Source organism: Papio anubis, unplaced genomic scaffold (genome assembly GCF_008728515.1).
Source record: "Papio anubis isolate 15944 unplaced genomic scaffold, Panubis1.0 scaffold792, whole genome shotgun sequence".
NCBI classification, from domain to species: domain Eukaryota; kingdom Metazoa; phylum Chordata; class Mammalia; order Primates; family Cercopithecidae; genus Papio; species Papio anubis.
The window spans coordinates 21,648-36,943 of record NW_022168143.1 but is presented as its reverse complement, the minus strand read 5'-3'; the positions used below and the strand labels follow the sequence as shown (position 1 = coordinate 36,943).

At 54.2% G+C, this 15,296-nt stretch overlaps 2 pseudogenes; both read left to right on the top strand.

Moving 5' to 3' along the window:
* Positions 1-694: 694 nt before the first annotated feature.
* Positions 695-11,271, top strand: LOC116273514 (annotated as a pseudogene).
* A 555-nt stretch (positions 11,272-11,826) lies between these two features.
* Positions 11,827-14,926, top strand: LOC116273513 (annotated as a pseudogene).
* The last annotated feature ends 370 nt before the right edge of the window (positions 14,927-15,296 follow it).

The following is a 15,296-nucleotide window of genomic DNA, read 5'->3' as shown; positions in this document are numbered from 1 at the left end:
GATATGTGTAGCCTGTATGCAAATACTATGCCATTTTATATACGGAATTTGGGCATCTACAGATTTCAGTATCCTTGGGGAGTCCTTGAACCAACCCCCATGGATACTGAGGGACGATTGTATTTATAAAGTGAGAGCCCAGATAAACTCCAGCTAGGGCAAGCGGCACAGCATGACAACACCCTGTGCGTCCCTCCCCTGACACCCCCTTTCTCCTCACGAGGAGATGGTAACCTTCTCCCCCAACATTTTTTTTTTTTTTTTGAGACAGAGTCTTGCTGTGATGCCCAGGCTGGAGTGCAGTGGTGTGATCTCAGCTCACTGCAGCCTCCGACACCTGGGCTCAAGAGATTCTCCCACTCCAGCCTCCCGCTTTGCCAGCTCTGTGCTCTGCAACTTTGTACAAATAGAATCATGCAGTCTTCAGTCTTCTGTGCTGTTTTCTTCTGCCTAGCATTAGGTTTCCTTCTTTCTTTTTTCTGAGAAGGAATCTCACTCTGTCACCCAGGCTGGAGTGCAATGGTGCCATCTCCGCTCACTGCAACCTCTGTCTCCCAGGTTCAAGTGATTCTCCTGCCTCAGTCTCCCGAGTAGCTGGGATTACCGGTGCCCACCACTAGGCCCAGCTAATTTTTTTTTTTTTTTTTTTTGTATTTTTAGTAGAGGCAGGATTTCACCATGTTGGTCAGGCTAGTCTCGAACCCCTGACCTCAGATGATCCACCCACCTTGGCCTCCCAAAGTGCTGGGATTACAGGCGTGAGCCACCGCACCCAATTGGTTTCTTTTTTATTGCCACAGAGTATTCTATCTTATGTATAGGCCACAATTTACTTCTCCATTCTACTTTTGGGTTGTTTCTACATTCGGATGGTTCCCAGTCTGGGGCTGCAAAACCCCTCATTTTCTGCCTGTTGCCCTCCCAGGCAAAGAAATGCCAGGGACCAGGTGGTCTATGGCTCTGGAACTAGGAGGGACCAATGGGCGCGGCTACTTTGGAGGTCCAAGGAGAAAACAAAGGAAGGTTTGCGAAGCCTGTAGCCCTGGTCATGGACACTGAAGAGGATCGGGGGTGCGGTGGGGTTCGGGTGATGTCCTGGGGGCAGGGCCTGGACTCCTGGGTCTGAGGGAGGAGGGGCTTGGGCCTGGATTTTGGGGTCTGAGGGAGGAGGGGCTGGGCTCTGGACTCCTGGATCTGAGGGAGGAGGGGCTGGGATCTGGGTCTGAGGGAGGAGGGGCTGGGGGCCTGGACTCTTGGGTCTGAGAGAGGCACGGCTGGGCCGGGCGCGGCGGCTCACGCCTGTAATCCCAACAGTTTGGGAGACCGAGGTGGGTGGATCACCTGAGATCAGGAGTTCGAGACCAGCCTGACCAATATGGTGAAACCCCGTCTCTACTAAAAATACAAAAACTAACTGAGCATGGTGGCGCGTGCCTGTAATCCCAGCTACCTGGGAGGCTGAGATAGGAGAATTGCTTGAACCCAGGAGGCGAAGGTTGCAGTGAGCCGAGATCGCGCCACTGCACTCCGGCCTGGGCGGCAGAGCGAGACTCCGTCTCAAAAATAATAATAACAAATAACAATAATAATAATAATAATAGAAAGAAAGCAAGGCACGGCTGGGCCCCTAGTGCCGGGATGGGAGGAGCTGGTCCTGCTCCCGGGAAGGAACCTGAGCCTCTCTGCTGCCCCCTACAGGCCAGTTTGGCGCCGGCACGGAGTCCTACTTCTCCCTGCTGCGCTTCCTGCTCCTCCTCAACGTGCTGGCCTCTGTGCTTATGGCCTGCATGACGCTGCTGCCCACCTGGCTGGGAGGCGCTCCCCCAGGCCCTCCCGGCTCCAACAGCTCCTCGCCCTGCGGCTCCTATAACCCCCACTCCCAGGGCCTGGTCACCTTTGCCATGCAGGTCTTCAACTTGCTCTCAGAAGTAGGTGCCTGGGGCCCTGGGAGTTTCCCCCGCCCACCTGTGAGCCCAGTGCCTTCAATGACACGAACCTCAAACCCTGACCCCAGACCCTGACTGTGCAGCTCCAGGAGCCCCGCCTCCTCCCACAGTGGCCCCCGCGCCGCCTTCCCCCACAGGGTTACCTGGAATGGTCCCCTCTCTTCTATGGCTTCTACCCGCCCCGCCCACGCCTGGCGGTCACCTACCTGTGCTGGGCCTTTGCAGTTGGCCTCCTCTGCCTCTTGCTCATCCTGCATCGGTCAGTGGCACCTGCACCCCTGACCCCGCGACGGGACGGGTTGGGGTAGGGAAGCAAGTGGTGGTGGCAGAAACTCCCTCCCCAAGAATCCTCAGTCTTGCCGTGTAACCCTTTCTTCTGTGTGAGTTAAAATCAAGGTTTTGTGCTGGGCGCGGTGGCTCACGCCTGTAATCCTAGCACTTTGGGAGACCGAGGCCGGCGGATCACGAGGTCAGGAGATCGAGACCATCCTGGTTAACACGGTGAAACCCTGTCTCTAATAAAAATACAAAAAATTAGCTGGATGTGGTGGTGGGCGCCTATAGTCCCGGCTACTCCGGAGGCTGAGCCAGGAGAATGGTGTGAACCCAGGAGGCAGAGCTTGCAGTGAGCCGAGATCAGGCCACTGCACTCCAACCTGGGCGACAGAGCAAAACTCTGTCTCGAAAAAAAAAATAAATAAATAAAATAAAATAAATAAAGGTTTTGGGATTTTTTTTTTCATTCGTTTTTGTTTGTTTTTGAGACAGAGTCTTACTCTGTCACCCAGGCTGGAGTGCACGATCTTGGCTCATTGCAACCTACACCTCCCGGGTTCAAGGGATTCTACTGCCTCGGCCTCCCAAGTAGCTGGGTTTACAGGCTCCTGCCACCACGCCCAGCTAATTTTTTGTATTTTTAGTAGAGACAGGGTTTTCCCATGTTGGTCAGGCTGGTCTCAAACTCCTGACTTCAGGTGATACACCTGCCTCGGCCTCCCAAAGTGCTGGGATTACAGGTGTGAGCCACCGCGCCCACCCTGTTTTATTTTTTGAGACAGGGTCTCACTCTGTCACCCGGGTAGAGTACAGTGGTGCAATCATAGCTCACCTGAAGTCTGGGCCTCCGGAACTCAACTGATCCTCCCACCTCAGCCTCTGGAGCAGCTAGGACCACAGGGACGCACCATCATGCCCTGCTAAATTTTTTTTTTTTAAATGTTATAGAGGCAGGGCCTTGCTATGTTGCCCAGGCTGTGCTCAAACTCCTGGGCTCAAGAGATCTGCTCATCTCAGGCCGGGCGCGGTGGCTCAAGCCTGTAATCCCAGCACTTTGGGAGGCCGAGACGGGCGGATCACGAGGTCAGGAGATCGAGACCATCCTGGTTAACACGGTGAAACCCCGTCTCTACTAAAAAATACAAAAAACTAGCCGGCCGGGGTGGCGGACGCCTGTAGTCCCAGCTACTCGGGAGGCGGAGGCAGGAGAATGGCCTGAACCCGGGAGGCGGAGCTTGCAGTGAGCTGAGATCCGGCCACTGCACTCCAGCCTGGGTGACAGCGCGAGACTCCGTCTCAAAAAAAAAAAAAAAAAAAAAAAAAGAGATCTGCTCATCTCAGCCTCCCAAGGTGCTGGAATTACAGGCATGAGCCAATGTGCCTGGCCAAAAGTCAACTTTTTTTTTTTTTTTTTTTTTTGAGATGGAGTCTCACTCTGTTATCCAGGCTGGAGTGCAGTGGTGCGATCTCAGCTCACTGCAACCTCTGCCTCCTGGGTTAAGCCATTTTCCTGCCTCAACCCCCCAAGTAGCTGAGATTGCAGGCATGTGACACCATACCTGGCTAATTTTGTATTTTTAGTAAAGATGGGGTTTCACCATGTTGGTCAGGCTGGTCTCGAACTCCTGACTTCAAGTGATCCACCCACCTCGGCCTCCCAAAGTGCTGGGATTAGAGGCGTGAACCACCGTGCCCAGTCAATTTTACTCTTTTTTTTTTTTGAGAAGGAGTTTCACTCTTGTTGTCCAGGCTGGAGTGCAATGGTGTGATCTCCAGCTCACCACAACCTCCGCCTCCTGGGTTCAAGCAATTCTCCTGCCTCAGCCTCCCAAGCAGCTGGGATTACAGGCCTGTGCCACCACACCCGGCTAATTTTTAGTAGAGATAGGGGTTTCTCCATGTTGGTCAGGGTGGTCTCGAACTCCCAACCTCAGGTGATCTGCCCGCCTCGGCCTCCAAAAGTGCTGGGATTACAGGCGTGAGCCACCGCGCCTGGCCCAATTTTACTCTTTAAAATATATATATATTGTAGTGTAGTGTCTCCTTAGCCCAGGCACTGTACTAGGACATGGAGAACCATTTGGGAGTCCCCAAACATATGTACAGCTTACCGTTTAGTAGGGGAGATACACTGTGGGACAGACTGTTAAATAGACAAGCAGGCTGGGCCCAGTGGCTCACGCCTGTAATGTCAGCACTTTGGGAGGACGAGGCATGTGGATCACCTGAAGTTGAGAGTTTGAGACCGCCTGACAGACATGGAGAAACCCCATCTCTACTAAAAATACAAAATTAGCCAGGCATGGTGGTGCATGCCTATAATCCCAGCTACTCAGGAGGCTGAGGCAGAAAAATTGCTTGAACTCAGGAGGTGGAGGTTGCAGTGAGCTGAGATCGGACCATTGCACTTCAGCCTGGGCAACAAGAGCAAACTCCATCTCAATAATAATAATAGTAATAAAATAAACAAGCAAATCAACTATTTGAGTTTGGGAGCAGTACTATAGAGAAAACGAATGGGATGTGAGAATAGAGAGCAAGAATCAGCAAACTTTTTCTGTGAAGGGCCAGGAAGTAAATATTTTCGTCTTTGAAGGCCTTGCAGTCTGGGACTCAACCAAACTCTGCCACTGTAGTGCAAAAGCAGCCACACACAATACACAAATGAGTGGGTGTGGCTGTGTTCCAATAAAACTTTATTTACAAAAACAGTGGTTGGCCCAGATTTGGCCCATGGAGTCTTGTTTGCCAACCCCTGTGATACAGAATAATGGGTAGGGACCCTCATTAGATGGAGTGGTAAAAGCCTTTCTATCTGGAGTAAGGGACCTGCAGATGAAGAGAAAGAGAAGGAGCCAGGCAGGTGAACAGCCAAGCCACCAGCATTCCAGGCAGAGGGAGCTGCAAGTGCAAAGGCCATGTGGTAGGAAAGAGGTTTGAGGTGTTCTGAGAAATAAAAGGCCTGTATGAGAAGAAGGGGCAGGGCCAGTCGCGGTGGCTCATGCCTGTAATTTCAGCTTTTTGAGAGGCTGAGGCAGGCGGATCACTTGAGGTCAGGAGTTTGAGAACAGCCTGGCCAACATGGTGAAACCCTATCTCTATGAAAAATATGAAAAGTAGCTGAGCATGGTGGCATATGCCTGTGGTCCCAACTACTTGGGAAGCTGAGGCAGGAGAATCAGTTGAACCTGGGAGACAGAAGTTGCAGTGAGACAAGATCACACCACTGCACTCCAGCCTGGGCAACAGAGCAAGACCCTGTCAAAAAAAAAAAAGACAGGATTTAAGCTCTGAGAAGTAGGGAAGGGTCAGATCAGGTAGGCCCTGGCAGGTTGTGCTAGGAAGAAGTCTCAGTTTTTTTTTTTTTTTTTTTTTTTTTGAGAAGGAGTCTCGCTCTGTCGCCCAGGCTGGAGTGCAGGGGCCAGATCTCAGCTAGCTGCAAGCTCCGCCTCCCGGGTTCACGCCATTCTCCTGCCTCAGCCTCCCGAGTAGCTGGGACTACAGGCGCCCGCCACCACGCCCGGCTAGTTTTTTGTATTTTTAGTAGAGACGGGGTTTCACCGTGTTAACCAGGATGGTCTCGATCTCCTGACCTCGTGATCCGCCCGTCTGGGCTTCCCAAAGTGCTGGGATTACAGGTGTGAGCCATGGCGCCTGGTGTGCCCCCGTCTCTTAAGTCTTTACCTGCCATCTTTTCTGGGTCTCTGTCTTCTTCTCGGGTCTTCCCGCCCAGCCCCCTTCTCTGGGTGCCTGTACTTCTTATGGGTCTTTGACCCCCATCTTTTGTAGATTTAGTTTCTCCTTTCTCACTGTCTTTGTCTCCCTTTCTCCGAATCTCCCTCGGGGGCCTCTGTCTCTCCTCCACATCTCTGTCTTTCTCAGGGCCTCTGTCCCTTTCACTCTGGGTTTCTGCCCCCTTCGCTCCCGGGCTCTGTCCCTGTCTCCTAGGTTTCTGCCTCTCTCTGTGGGGTGCCTGTGCCCCAGGTCTGTCTCTGAATCTCCCTTGGACTTTGCCTTCAATGATTGTAGGTGTCTCCGCCTCTTTGACTCTTTCCCCATCTGATGGCATCTCCCCCAGTACCCAAGGCCCTAGGGTTCGTCTTCCCCATTGGTCCCAATATGAGGGATCCCCCCATAACCCCCGTTCCTGGCTGTCCTTTCACATCCCATCTCCCCTCTCAGCTCGGTGTCCGGGCTGAAGCAGACACTGCTGGCTGAGTCAGGGGATCTGACCAGCTACAGCCACCGGGTGTTCTCGGCCTGGGACTTCGGCCTCTGCGGGGACGTCCACGTGCGGCAGTGCCAGCGCATCATCTTGTACGAATTACAGGTGCGATTAGGGGGCGGGTTATGCAACGGGGTAGGGACCAGACCGGACTGGGCTGAGATAACGCACAGGGCCTAACCCGGTGATGGGGCCTCCGGAGAGACGCTAGGCACTCCTTGCTCTCAAAACAGGTCCTAGGGAATGAAGAATTGAGAGAGCCCTTGTTGATAGAACTGCCAGCGAGATCAAAGGGTGGCAGAAAAAGATGCACACCAAAGGCTGGGATGGGGTGGCTCATGCTTTACAGCTTGGCACTTTGGGAGACCCGAGGCAGGTGGATGGCAGAGACCTGAGGTGACACCAGCCTGGGCAACATAGGGAGAACTCCCTCTCTACCAAAAAGTAAGCACAAGCCGGTAGGAAAAGGCAATTTGGTTCAAAGTTAAGTGATGGGAGCGGCCAGCGGGGCGTCTTGATATAGATGAACTGGAACTTCAGGCCAGGCATAAAGCGCGGGGCCGCTTGGGGGCGGAGCCTCTGATGGGCGGGTCTTGGGGGTGTTGAGGCGGGAAGGCTTCAGGGAGGCCTTGAGGCAGGGTGCTGGTGTACTTGCAGGATGGGGAGCTGGGAGATTTGAATCGGCCCGCGGAGGCAGAAGGGCTGTAAAATTTTTGTACTGGTTTCTTAGAGCGCCCAGGCGGGTGGGAGGCTGAACTACAGAGAGGTTGTTAGCTGGTGGGGAGACTGCTGCATCAGTTCACGTTGAGGAGGATCTCTGGAGAGCCTATAGGGGAGACAGCAGAGGTGGCGCCTTGGGAAATGCTGAAGTCAAAGGGGCATCTCGTGCCTTCAGGTGGAGCTGGAGGAGACAGTGGTGCGGCGTCAGGCTGCTGTGCGGACTCTCTGGGCCAGGAAGCCAGGGTTTGGTTGGTGCAGGTGCTGCTCAACTAGCGGTGTCCCTTGCCTCCTTAAGGAGGCAACTATATCTACTGGGCTACAGAGAGACAACCGTGGCTGCAGGTGGAGGAATGTGGAAGAGGAAGCCGAAGTCCTGGAACCATTTTCCAGCGATGGAGAGGGAGGAGCGGAGTTTGGGATACCAGAGAGATCTTGGAGAGGAAGTATGGGAGAATGTGTTTGGACCCTGGACTTGAGGTTTTAAAGGAAAGAAGGAGACTGAAGCAGTGGCTGCATGCAAATCCCAGGACTTTGAGGCTGAGGTGGGGTGATCACAGGTCAGGAGTACGACCCTGACCAACATGGCTATCCGTCTCCACTAAAATACAAAAAATTAGGCGGAGGCGTGGTGGTGCCTGTAATCCCAACTCAGGGGCAGAGGCAGAAGAAGAGAATGCTTGTTTGGGAGGCCCGAAAGGTTGCAGTGAGCCAAGATTGCACCACTGCCTCAGCCTGGGTGACAGAGCCAGACTCTGCTCAAAACAAACAAAAGAAACAAACAAAACAAAAACAACAAAGAAGAGGTCTGGAGGAGGGACCTTGAAACAGCTCTCCAGGACCCAAGCTCTACTCATATGGTCCTCCCTCTCCAGGAACACCCTTGTTCCAGCAGTTGCACTTGAAGCTTGTGATACCTTCGTCCATCTTCATCGCTGTGAATCGGCTTTTTGTGCTGCCGTGTTCAAGCTCATTGCTCCACTGGAGGCTACACTAGAGCCAGATCGTTTTCCCATCCTAACTCCAGCCTCATGGGGATGGCTGCCAGGGGTGATGGAGGTCAGGCTGATCCAGAGGATGTTGAAGCTGACAGGTAAGGCACGTCCACTGCTGATATCGGATCCAGGGATTCAAATCCTGACTCCGCTGGCCCAGGCGTGGTGGCCTGTAATCCCAGCACTTTGAGGAGGCCGAGGGGCTGGGGTCAGAGTTCCAGCTTGCCCCTGCCAGCCTGACAAACACGGTGAAACCCTGTCTGACTGAAATAAAAGTTAGCCCGGTGATAGTGGCTTGCTTCTGTAGTCCCAGCCCCTTTCGGGAGGCTGGGAAGAATACAGCTTGAGCCTGGAGGTAAGTGCAGTGAGCTGAGAATCACACCACTGCACTCCAGTCAACTCGACAAGTGAGACCCTGTCTCAAAGAAAGAAAAGAAAGAAAGAGAGAGAAAGAGAAAGAAATCTGATGGCTGGGCCTCTGCTTCTTCATCTGTGAGATGGGTTGAATGCAAGCGCATTCCACTGAGAAGGGGACTGCCACGTGGTGGGTACCGGATCAGGGCCCATTCTCTACTTCCCCCACAGGACGGTGAGCACCTTCACCTGGCCTCAGGTGGTCCTGCTCTTCTCTCTCTGGAAATAGATCACTTGTGGGGGCGACTCCGAGGCTAAGGACTGCAAAACCTGTGGCTACAATTACAAAGAACTTCCGGTGAGAACGGCATGGGATCTGCCTGGGACTCCTGGGTCCCTGAAGGAAAGATGGAGCTAAATTGGGTCCAGACTCTGGTTTTTGGTAGGAGGGAGCTGGGGATGCTGGGTGCCTCTCCCATGGGTATGAATTTGAAAAGCAGGGACCCCCAGAGAAAGTATTGACGGGGTCTCCATAGGCTTGCGATGTGGGGCGGCACGCTGGGGCGTGGGCCTCCAGGTGCTCGGAGGTCCCTGGGAGGTCTTTCTGACCTGTTCTTCCTTCTTCCAGTGCTACGGAGACTGTCCTGGAGGGCCAGAATGTACAAACTTCTGCTCTTTGGGTTTGACTGCACGCGGCGTCAGCATCCAGTTTCTGAGAGTGAGCCCGCCCCCTAGGACCAGGCCTGCCCCCCCATCGCTGTTCTTTTCACCGCGCACCTTTTGCTGTTCCCGCCCCTCTGCCGGCGGCTCCACAGCGCCCCTGGGTCACCAGATCTCCCCCACTCCCCGCCCTTGTTTTAGTGGGTTACTTCCCTGTGGCCCCGCCCCTACCGCCGCGACACCTGGGTCCCGTCTAGTCCTCTGGACACCCCTCCCGCGTGGAGTCGAAGTCCCACACGCCCCCTCAGATACGCTTGCTTCCCTGACCCGGCGGACAGGCGGTCAGGCGGGAAACTCAGCCAGCCGCGCGCCCCCTGACTCAGCGGCCCGCCTTGCCGTCAGCCAGGCTCCTCTCTGTGGCGTGCCTCTGTCCTGGGGCGCTGGGTCTCTGTGGGACTCAGGTTCAGGTGCCCGACGAGGTGCTGGGACTCATCTACATGCGCAGACGGTGGTGGTCTGGGTGGGGAGTTTTTTCTGCCCTTTGCTGCCCCTGCTTAACACGGTCAAGTTCCTGCTGCTTCTCTACCTGAAGAAGGTGAGGTGAGGGGGACTCTTGGGTCTGTAGGCCTTGGAGGTAGTGGGAGGGCCCTCCTGGGTCCCTGGGCAGGGAAGATCACGGGGTCCTGGATTGCCTGGGTCCTAGAGAGGAGGGTTGGAGGACAGCTCCTGGATCTCTGTGAGAAGGAGGAGGAGTCTAGGGCATTCTGACTTCTATGTCTGAGGATCCGGGGACTTAGACTCCGGGGTCCTAGATAAGGAAGGGGCTCAGACTCCTGGTTGAGAGAAAAAAGAGAGAGAGGCGGGTAGGCGGTAGCGGTGGCCTCCGCGCCTGTAATCCCAGTACTGGGAGACTGGCTGAGGCGGGTTACTGAGGTCAAGCTGAGATCAGCCTGGCTAACATAGCAGAAACCGTCTCTACTAAAAATACAAAAAAATTTAGCCGGGCTTGGTGGCTGGCCTGTAATCCCAGCTACTTGGGGAAGCTGAGGCAGGGAATTGCCAGACAGGGGAGTGAAGACCGCAGTGTGAGCTAGGTCAGCCCTGCACTTTCTGGCTAGTGACAGAAGCTGAGGCTCCGTCTCAAAAACAGAAAACAAACAACAACAGTAAATTAGCGAGTGTGGTGCACCTCTGTAATCCCAGCTACTTGGGAGAGCTGAGACACAGAATAGCTTGAACCCGGGAGGGAGGCTGCCACTGCACTCACATACAGGCGACAGAGCCAGACTGTCAAACAAACAAACAAAAAGGCACGTTTTAGATCCCTTCTCCGTGCCCACACACACCCGGCTACCCTCTTCTCCACCTGCTCTCCGGCTGCCCGCACCTTCGGGCCTCACGGTAATTTCTTTTCCCTTGGTTCTTCTCCTGGGTCATGCATCTCCAGCGTTCCCCTGCTTTACAGCATCTTCCTGTAGTGCGAGAGGGTTCTCACCTCTCCTCCCTCTCCCCATTCAGACTCACCTGTGGCTCTGGAGCCAGCCTGTCTTGAAACTGGGATCCGCCTTCTAAGCCGTGCCGATTAAAACAGAACAGTGTCCATCTGGGCCCAGATCCCTGAGTTCATTCCAGCCTCCCTAGAGACCACAGAACTTCCTCTTCTTCCTGGGGACCCAGGCTTTGCTGCTTGCGCCCTTCTGCCTTTCGATCTCAGGTGGGGTGAGGCCAGACTTCTGGGTCTGGAGTTTGAATGTCGTGGTGGGGAGGGCCACCACCTGCGTCCAAGAGAAGGCAGGGCAGGGCAGGCAATGTACTGAACCTGGGGGGAGGGAGGCCTGAGCTCCTGGACTGCTGGGTCCGAGAAGGAGGGCCAGGCGGGACTTGGACTCCTGGATCCTGGTAGTGGGAGGCTTCCTTGGGCCTGTGGACGGGGAGGCTTGTCCATCCTGACTTCGAGGCGTGTCAGGAGTGGCTTCGTTCCTTTCTCCTCCAGCATCCTGATGGCGTACACTTTGTGGCTCGAGGCTTCTTCCACCACGGACGCCTCATCTCTGAGCTCAAACGTCAGAGAGAGACGGTGAGCCAGGCGGGTCCCTGAGAGGGCCCTGGGAACAGAAAGGGGCTGCAGGAAGAGGGCTGTCACACCTCCACCTGCTGCCGCAGGAAGGCGCAGAAATAAGAATCTTCCTGGCACAGCGCTGTGGCTGACCTCCCTGAAACCGGCTCTTGTTGACCCCCGCGGCTCCGTCCACTTTCAGACCCAGCAGGCCCATTGTAAGCCTAGGTCACAACATCTGCCTTGTAAGTAGAGAACTGGAAGGCTCCGCCCTTCCAGCTTTTGGTATCTGGAATTTCTACCAAGGCCCTCGCGGCCACGTCCCTGACTCTCGGGTGATCTTTCTTGTATCAATAAATACAGCCGAGGTTGCTGAGCGCGCTTTGAAATCTGCGTCCTGAAGAGGTGGGGCAGGGCCTACCGCAGAACGCGGGAGCCAATCAAATGGCATGGGCATGGTACGTCGTTGCGGAGCGCCCTTCCTGGGAGACTTGACGGTCATGTCGACCAATCGACGGCCGCATCTGGTACCATCAGGGGTGGGCCAACTTATGATTGGTTCAGATCTGTGATAAGAGGCGGTTGCTAGGGGATACCATGAGCCGAACGCCTAACATTCGCTATGAAAAGGACGTCTCAGCCAATCACCTGTCGTTACAGGCCAGGGGCCGTGCAATAATTCCGGAACATAATCACGCGGTCGAAGTAGGGACAAGAAAAGGGGGCATCCTCGTCGGAAGTGGTCACCTGGCAAAAGAGAGGCGGGCGTGCCAGTCCTGGACGCTTCTGACGCCGAATATCTTGCTTAAGAGAGCTGTACGTCAGGTTAAGGACAATGTTGCCCGCGTGCGGCGTGACGAGGCCCAGGCCCGGGAGGAGGAGAAGGAGCGTGAGCGGAGAGCGCTGCTGGCTCAGCAAGAGGTAAGCTCAGGAGGCCGGCCGGGCCACCGCCGGAGCCAACGCACTGATTGGGACCGGAAGCGGAGGCGTTGCGCAGGCTCAGTGTGCCCACGTGTGTGAGGGGTGTTGGACAGGGCGCCGAATCCCTTTTCGAGGACGGTGCTCGCCGCAAACCTTGGCCACTTCCACCAAACCTCCCTTGATCTCGCTTCGTCTTAGTCTCCCCCCACTGATGTATTTCACATGGCTGGAACAGTGTCTAGCACAAAAAGCTTAAAAACATTTAATATTAATACATACTTGAGCTTGGACGTTAAAGGAAGTCGGATCTTTTGGTTTGCCTGCGCAGCCTATTTATTGAGCACCTATTGTATGCTAACTGCATGCAGAGCGCCTGACTTGCGGAATCCCCAATAGGCACTGTCCGTTCTTAGAGGGGCACTGTCATCTCTGTTGCACGGAGATGGCTTCAGTGAGGGAAAGGCACATTTAAGGAGAGGGGGACAGCCAGGCTCCACGCCATCGGGCAGGCCAGCACCTTTGAACACATGTACACACAAGCGGGCTTTCTGTGGCTCATGCTTAAATCTGTTTGGTGTACACCCAACTTTCAGTTCCTTAGCTAGTCTGATCCTCCACAGTGGGTGGGAGGTAGTCTGGGTTTTTAGAATCTCTCCTGAACACAGGCGCTGTTTGAAATCCGCGTCTCTGGGCAGGGGACAGGTCAGCGTCGACAAGGGTATTGACTTGGAGCCATGGCTGTGTCTCGTCTGGCCCTAATGCAGTTTGGTCACTGCATTCGGCAGTGTCTCACTTGAGGTTAGGAACCCCTTTGGTTTAGGCCAGGGACCTCCTCCCAGCCATCCTTGATGATCCGTGGTTTACGATTTGAAAGGCAGTTTACAAAACCCAGGCGTTGCCTCATCTTGCCTACCTCACTTTGGCCAGGACAGGTGCCTCTTTTTGAAATCTGAAGTGCTCCACTTTCTTATAACCCCACTGGGCTACTGTGTGTTTGGGCACCACTGACTCTGATTTTGAATTACCTCTAGGTTCTGAATGCCCTGCCTATAACTTTCCTGCAGGCCATTACCAGGAATTCCCTCTGAGAAAGCCAGACATCAGAACTCACTGCCTGAGCTTGAGGAAAACTTGTGATGAGACTAAGTTCTACAGCCCAGCGGACCTGTTCCAGGGAGGCTGGGAGGAAAGGGAAGAGGTGATCAGAGGCAATAAAGAGTACGAGGAGGAAAAGAAAAGCGACAGGAGAAAGTAAGCCCAGCCTCACCACCCACTTCATTAGAGCCATGGAGGTTGAGGAGAGGAGCACTTTAGCCACTGCTTGTGATCCAAGTCCAGCGAGAGCGAACACACAGAATTTAAAACCATGCAAGCATGACGCCAGGAGGTGGTGCCATCTGAGCACCACGGGGCTTGGGGAGTAGATGCCTAGAGGTCCCCAGCTGCTAGGCAAACTGCTCAGTTCTCCAAACTGGAGGGGTCTGAAACCTGATGGGCTTTTAAAAATGTAAATGAGCCAGCTGCGGCTCATGCTTATAATCCCAGCACTTTGGGAGGCTGAGGCGGGTGGATCACCTGAAGTCAGCAGTTCAAGACCAGCCTGGTCAACATGGTATCTCTAAAATACAAAAATAAGCCAGAATGTGGTGGTGCCTGCATACCAGCCAGTCCAGCTACTTGGAGGCTGGTGAAGAATGGCTTGACCGGGAGGTGGAAGTTACTTGCAGTGAGCTGAGATTGCATACTGCCTCCAGCTCTGATGGGCAGACCCATCTCACTTGCAAAACAAAATCATTAAGCTTTTGCTCTTGCCTTTTGGCTAAGATCAAGTGTAAAATATGTCTGGCAATTAGTGCCACGGTGGCTCACACCATCCCAGCAGGAGGCCAAAGGTGGATGGATCACCTGAGTCCAAGGAGTTCTGTGTGTAACTAGAAGCAAATCTCACTAAAATACAAAAATTAGCGGGCATGGTGGTGCATGCTGCCTGTAATCCCAGCTGGGGCTGGGCAGGATTGCTTGAACCTGGGAGGCAGAAGAGGGTTTGCAGTGAGGCGAGATGGTGCCACTGCACGCTAGAGCCTGGGCAACAGGCGAGACCCATCTCAAAAACAGTACATGTGAGCTCTTGTCACTCACCTGCTGTCTCTGGACTTGCTGACCCACCCATGGCTCCTCTGCTTTGCTTGATCCCTTCAGGCTTCTCTTCAAGTCTCTCTGCAAAGATGCCTGCCTTTGAACAGTGGCTCCGCCCTTCTCTTCTGTTACTGTACCACACTTTTGTCCCCAGGGGAAACTTGGCCCTCTGTGTTAGTGTGGGTCCACACCTGGTACAACTGTGGTTCACTGACAAGCCTTGGAGCACCTGTTTGCTTAGATTCCTAACATGGAAGCCACCTAACACCTTGAAAGATTATATCCCATCTCTTAGCCATTTACCTGGCCCCCTCGGAGGCAAAGAGGAAAAGCTCTGGGCATCCTGGCGTGCCTGGGCCAGAGTGCAGTGGGCACAGACCCATGAGCTGCTACCCCGGGCTGGCGAGGGCCCCGCCTGTGGCCCAGATGAGAAGATCAAAGAGCCGTCTGTGGACGCCCGGAGATGCAAGCAGAAGCATCTGGGGAAGAAGAGGCAGCACAGCAGTGAGAAGGCAATTGCAGCAGAAAGGAAAAGGAGGGGTCTGAGAAGCAGCGACCCAAGGAGTAAGAAGGAAGACCCTCCTCGGCAGACCAGGGCCCAGACTTTCAGGGTTTGGCAGCAGCCCAGCATGTAAGGGCACCTGCAAGTCTTTCTGTCCAGGACAACCAGGGACTTCGGTGAAAGGGGTAGCTGGGTGAAGTGGTTCTGCCAACATGTGGTCAGGAAGCCCAGGGGTCCTGCCACGCCCCTTTCGGGGTGCTGGCATCAAGCCTATTTTTCCTAACTGCTGGCCTTTTTCACGCATTCTCGAAAGCACACACACTTAGTGCAGGTTCCAAGGCTGTGTGTGTGATGAGAAGACACCTAGTTCTGATGGCTGATGGCACAGATGCTTGTGTCCAAACTTTCTTAGTTTTCACTTCTGATTTGCAGTATATTAACAGGTAGAATCTATTTAAACAAAAGCTCTTAGGGTCCTCAGTTTTAAAGAGTATAAAGGCATCCTGAG